We start from the raw sequence: 6,965 nt of genomic DNA, 5'->3' as shown, positions 1-6,965 counted from the left end.
GCTGATTTATTAAAGTTCAAGCCTCTAGCATCATAGAGTGATTATAAAACCACAATTAAGCAGCTTGCAATGAATGAAACCTAATGACACTGTTAACCTTTCACATGCGTATTCACTCACAAACGCACTGTTGTTTTTAGGCACAGTCCCCAAGGACTAAATGAGTAATAATGAGATACTTGAAAACAAACGGTGTGTATAAGAGAGTCTGTGCGCCTAAAGGTAGACATTTAGTTTCTGTTCATTTGTCAAAGCATCAAATGGAGCACACACACACATCTCCTTTCCAAAGTAGTTCCATGCACCGCTACACCGTAATTACATTACATGAAACTCTCGCTGGCATTCATAAATGAAAACTCTGGGACTTAAACTTGTAAACACAAGCAACGGCTCCCCCCTATGCCCCATTTATCTATTTACTCCCTTCTCTGCCCTCCTCGATGTACTTCTTTTTGGTCTCTTTCTGCTCTTTTACAGCTGCATTCTGCTCGTTACATTGTGCCCGATAAGCACTTTTCCTCCCCGGACAAATCATTTGTCTGAGGCCACCTCTTCTGTGAAATTGTACTTGTCACATGCAAGCACGCACGTTGATGAAATATGATCTCAGAAATTCTAGCACACACACACCTTGACATCAGAGGCTAGTTGCAAATAGATTGAACATCTCCTTCTTCCAGTGTTTCCCACTTTTCAATTCCTCACTTCACAGACTTCAGCAAAAGCAAGAGAACTTTTCTTTTTTTTTTTTTTTTTTTTTTTTCTAAATTTAGAAGAAAAAAAAAAGAGAACTTTTCTGAGACATTATTCGAAATCCATCTTCAGACACTGAAAAGTTTCTTACTTTTTAATCACACTATGTTGGAGGACTTTTAATCATGGTCTTCCTGCAATGTACTATTGTACAGGCTGTGTGTGCGTGTGTGTGTGTGTGTGTGTGTTGGGGGGGTGACGAAAGAAGTGTGACAGTGATGTGGGCTGTGAGTGAAAGCCAAGAGAATAAAAAGAGACCCCATCATTACACGCAGCCATTCTGTCGTTCCATTAGAAAGAACAAAATGACCCCATCACCCTGTCTTTCCCACAGAGACGTAATTGGGTTTTCAGGGGAAAATTTCTTTGGACTTAAATTGCATTTGTTCTGTTTCCTCCCACCGCTGCCCTGTTCAGCCCACCCTTGGAGCACAGAGTCCTCGAGGGCTCCGTGGAATATAATAATCCCTGTTGTCGTATATTAACGACCAATGCTGCGTAGCTGCTCCGCAGCATGGAGAATAATAACATTAATTCTGTGGCGATGGGTGTCGTCAACTTATATATGAGGCCAATTTCTCGGGACGTTACTAGGATGAGGCTCTGAAATGATTAAGAAAGTACTGAATGGCCCACAGGACATTTGGATTGTCTGATTGCCTGCCTGCCCGGTAATGCTTGACACATAGGTGTGGTTAATCACTACAATTAAAATAACGGAAGGACTTAATAACACCAAGCATAAGGTAATTCTGAGTATGGTTGGATTAAACTGCTTTAAAGCCCTGAACAAAAATGTGGCATGGACTCTATTAATATATTAGTGCTTGCATTAATCATTTTAATATTAACGTGGATTGAAAATACAATCATGTATTCATGTAAACAATAAATGGCAAATAGGACTGTCTTTTTGAGCTAATCTCCGTTACAAATCACTAGATGTTAAGTCGTTAACGTAAAAGAGGCCATTTACATGAAAAAGGAAAGACCATCTCTGAATCGAGGAGGGGGCCTAAGGGTACATCTTTCGCCATCTTACAATGCTGTGATTGCAGCCATTCCCCAACTCTCTGTGAATGGTACTCATGGTCATTGATCAGTGGGTTTTGGTCAGTGGTTGTTGATCAATGGTTATGAGAATTTGCATAATTAAGATTAAGGAACTGACCTCCCAGCCATTGTTTCTTCAGTGGGCTGGTTTCAGTCATTATGCAAATGTACTGTTTATAAGATTGAAACCTGCAGTCAGCTGAGACTGAAGAAGTCATTTGGATGAGTGACGAAACGTTTCTCCCACAAAACGCTACGTCCAGATGAACAGAATCAACTTTTTGGAGACACTAGATGTTAACTCCTTACAAAATGTATACTCAGCCACTTTATTAGGTACACCTGTTCAACTGCTTATAAATGTGTCTGTGAAGGTTCTCAGTCATCCAGGTCATCGTAGTCAAAGGAGCTTGCAAAGAAAAGCGTCTGGACTTCTTTAAGTTGCTTGAAGACGTTTCACCTCTCATCCAAGAAGCTTCTTCAGTTCAGTTTAAACCTAGTGGGAGTATCCCCCCACAGAGGGACAAAAGGACCCCCTGATGATCCTCTAATCGCCTGAGCCAAGGTGTGAAACTGGGTGTGGTCCCAATCTTTGTGAAACCTGGCCCCACCTTATCATGCGGATTCCTGAGGTCAGATGGCCCAGGATGTGAGTGGGCGTTAAGGCGTCTGGGGAGGGAACTCAAATAATACACCAAACACATGAGAGCAACAGTGCATTTAGGCATGAAGACATGGCCGAGATGACCTGCTGAAGTTCAAACCAAGCATTAAAATGGGGAAGATGGTCGATTTAAGCGACTTTAAACATTGCCGTGGTTGTTGGTGCACGATGGTCTCGTCTGAGGATTTCAGAAATCCTCTAGTGGGATTTTCCCCACACGAGCATTTCTAGGGTTCACAGAGAATGGTTTGAAAAAGACAAACTATCCAGTGAAAATGTGTTGCTCATGTCAAATGGTCAAACTGCTTTGAGCTGAACTTTGAACCAGACAGGGAACAGCACCAGAAGTCCACACCAGGGGCCACTTCTGTCAGCTAAGAAGTGGAACTTGTGGCTACAATTCATACACGCTCGCCAGAATTGAGCATCAGAAGACTGGAAAAATGAAGCCTGAAAAGATGAACCTCCATGTCTGCTAAAAATTTTAACAGAAGGGGCAGAATTTGTCCACCCCTTTATGAAAGATAACACACAAAGCAATCACAAAGCTCAAATGATTACAAACTGTTTTTATGAACATGGACGGCAGTGAGTTCTCTGTACTTAAGATTCACCAGATCTTAATCTAACACGGTCTTTGAGATGTTGAGGAACAGAAGATTTGCATAAATATGCAGCTGACAAATGTTTACCTGCTGTGAGATGCTATTACATCAGTATGAACCAAAATCTCTGAGGAGTGTTTCCAGAAGAATCAAAGCAGCGCAGGAGGCAAAAGTGGGTGAAACCTGCAAAGTGTACCTAACAAAGTGGCCAATGAGTGTGTATGTAATATAGAACCAAAAAGAGAGTAAAGACTAAACAGTGACTGAAAATACACTCTAGATGTAGAAATCCGTAGACGCAACCAACTAACTACTTCTGAAGTCAACTTTGTTGGTTTTTCAAACTGGGAGCCTAATTTAAGTCCAAAAATACAAATGAATATGTACAACTTCAAGTCCATTTTATGAATTGCCTCCAGTCCTTTTGGTACAATCAAAAAAGGGAAAATTTATGCCAATGAACAAGAATCAGTCGTCTGAATTTCACGACTACTTCACTTACATACTGCTTAAAGACTGTTGGGTTGAAGGTTTTTTGTTTTTTGCTCCTCATGGAGTATAATTGTTGCACCCTGGATTGCACTTCTACATCACTGCTGCAAGCTTAACTGGAAAACAAGATTACCAGTCTGCTCTAAACTAAACTGGCTGCTGGTAGGAAAGAATTTGGAAGAGGCAATCTGCTGTAAAACAACCCACACCAATCTCCCATTGCAAGATTTTGTGGCAGTATCAAAACCCTTGACTCCTTCTGGCTTTGGTTTTTGTGAGCAGGCTATTATCAAGGAAAAAAAAATATTTTCAGGCACTTTGCACATAAACATTTACCCCCTAAAACTGGGAAAGATTAAACCCTGGAAGTATTTTATTCTCTGGACTCTCACTGCGAAGATAATGTGTGCAACTGGTGATCCGAAAAGCATCTAGTCCTTTAAATGACACAAAAGTTAAGAAGATACAATGTTGCTCAGTAATGGCCATCAGTAGGCCACCCATTAATCAGATGATAAATAGATAGCCCTTCCACTTGCACTGGCCAAGATTCTGTACTTCAACTTGCTCCTGATACCAGAGCAATTGCTGCAGTTCTGAAAGCAATAAAGGTTGCCCTACTTTTGCTTGAATTCATATTTATACTATTCAACTTTTTGAGGCCTTATTTGTTGTACTTTTAGTGGCTCAGTTATTCAAATATTACAGCCTCTCTTTTACTTTGGAGTGAGGTTTTGGTTTTTTTAAGACTCTGTCAAATGACAGTGTGGAAGAAAGTCAACCAAATAACAACAAATGTCGTTCCCAAGAACATATGTTCAACATCAACACTTTATTATTTTAACTGCTGTAACAAATTCATTTAGGAAATACCAAATTTGACAAGATGCCCAACACCGCTGGTGGAAAGGAAATCCCCAAACTGTGACAAAGCCTCCACCGAGTTTTACAGATGGCTGTAGGGCACTCACCGTTGTGCCTCTCTCCTGACCTCCTCTGTACATACGGACAAGCTCAACCAAAAAATTTCAAATTTGGATTCCTCATTTGGATCAGCTGAAGGGTCAGATGTATCTCCCAGGTCCTGTTTCTGGTGTTTGCTGGATTTTTCTTATTTCTTAAGGACATGACTTTCATGTACTGTTTACCTCCTGTAGATATTTCTAGGCCTGATACTTGTTCTGTTCACTACCACTTGTCCAGTTTCCTCAAATCTATTAGGACTGCATGCTAATCAGAGATACGCTACATTTTCAGCTAACAGCTAATTCACTTAATATCGTTTCACCTTGTTGGTCCAAAAGGTGAAACAGTGTCATCTTTGGCATTTTTTATAGATTCAGCCAAAAACAAAGTTACAAGCATGTGTGCCTCATCGTAAGCAAAAAATAAAGAAATGAAGGGTGGCTTAATACTTTTGCACAGTTCTGCAAGTTTTTGCACAAACACTTTGCAGTCATTCGTTTTCAGGATGTATGGTCAACAAAGTGCTTAAACTTTGATAAAGACTAGCTTTTAATTTGGAGATAAAGACGCTCACTTTGCTTAAACTACTCTTTGTCAACAAATCTCTCACACACCTGAATGTCTAAATATCTCAACAGAGCCTCTGCGCTGGCTGGTGACATCTGGATTGGAGCTGAGATCGCCAGCCCTGATGTTTCCCTCACTTCCCTCCGTCTCCTCGTCTTTGATATGTAAAATGTGCCCCCTGTCTGCCTGTCTGCTCGACCCACTAAACACTGATTGCACAGCTTGCTTCTAATCTCCATCACACCGTCTGTGTTTTTAAAGCAGCCAAACACAGCAGCCCCTTCCTCACAAAAGAAGAATGCACACTCTGTTTGAACATCTGCCTGTCTGTCAGCCTGCCAATTCACCTATTAAGAGGAGCCCTGGACTTTTTGTTCTTTTTTAGACATTTCACACTCTCAGATTAATTAAATCACTTGAGTACCTTCAAAGTGGGCTTTGCTGGATTAGAACTGGAAGGTTTTTTTGCTTGGTGTTTTAATGATTACAGAAAGAGATTCTGTTTTTCTACCAACAACATACTAAAGGTTGCTGCGTGCCTCAAATGAACCACTTTACAGATAATTCAGAAGTATCCAAAACCACATTTCTATAGTAGATTCAGGAAAGGTCAATCGTTTTTGTGACCTTTATGCAGCACAAGTGTGTCATTATTCCCCATTTGTATGATTCACTGCTTCTAGCTGGGGAAATGCCCGTATTTGTTTAGCTCTGCAGCCAACAAATCCCCCATAGTGTCTTTCATTCAGTCTCACCTACATCTTTCATTTGTCTCATACTGACACTACAGGAATTTGCACAGATAAAAAGTGGCAGTTTTATGTCAACCTTATGAACAACTGCCACAAAATAACTAAAAGAAAACGAGTCCCACACTTAAGTGCTTGTCTGCCATATTAGAGAAAAAACTTGCGTTTTTTAAAATTAATGAGTTGTTTGTGTCATCCATCACATTCTGTGACCCACGACTGTGTAGCGCACTGTGCTTGTAGAATAATCTTTTATTTGCAGCAGATTGCTTAATGACAAATTCTCTTTCTTCCTCAGTTGTGGAACAGTCCCTCACTGAGGCGCTAACACTGGTTTCCTTTCCAGCTCAGTTCTGATGGGAGCTGTAAGCAGCGGTGTACATAACCCAACAGAAAACTTGCCATCCAATTCAAAATTTAAGGATATGTTCAGCATGGTTGCATCATGTAATAATAGCACAGAAAATACAGCGTTTAACCTTCTGATTGGATGTGGAGATCACAGCTCACTTCAAGAGTCAGCCCCATGGAGAGCTCTGAAGCCAGCTGACCTCTTCCCCTGCATGGAATAAACTTGCCTTAGAAGGCGCACGCAGCTTTTATACCCATGTGGACTACATCAGCAGCAACGTGTGGCTACATTTCTACAGGATGCATGTCATTTTGCAGCTTAGGATTTCAGAAGGGTTTATGGTTGCATAGATTTAACACAGAAATTTAAATACCCTGTTAGAGTGCACACACACAGTGACAAATCATTAGTTTAACTTAGCTTAAGTTTTTTTTTTTTTTTTTTTTTGGTTAATATACATTATCAGAGAGCAGAAAGAAACCATTACATACCCTCAAACTTCCAACTTCAAGTCTACTTTTCTAACTTCTGGGTTTCAAACTATATAATAACAAATGATTATTATGACTATGTTCTTCCAGAGGCAACATGGCAGTCCTGCTGTCTCCTTACAAATCCTCTTCGTTCACGTCCGACCTCGCCTCGTATCTGCTCCTTCCTGGAATTACAAAGACAGGCACAAAAACACCTTCCTGCCAAGCCTTGATCATTTTAATATTATTGATTCTAATAGCTAGTTCAGGACATCCTGTTCAGACTCC

The sequence above is a fragment of the Haplochromis burtoni genome, unplaced genomic scaffold (assembly GCF_018398535.1).
Source record: "Haplochromis burtoni strain Fernald_Lab_line unplaced genomic scaffold, NCSU_Asbu1 Contig_52, whole genome shotgun sequence".
NCBI classification, from domain to species: domain Eukaryota; kingdom Metazoa; phylum Chordata; class Actinopteri; order Cichliformes; family Cichlidae; genus Haplochromis; species Haplochromis burtoni.
This window is presented reverse-complemented; position numbering follows the sequence as displayed.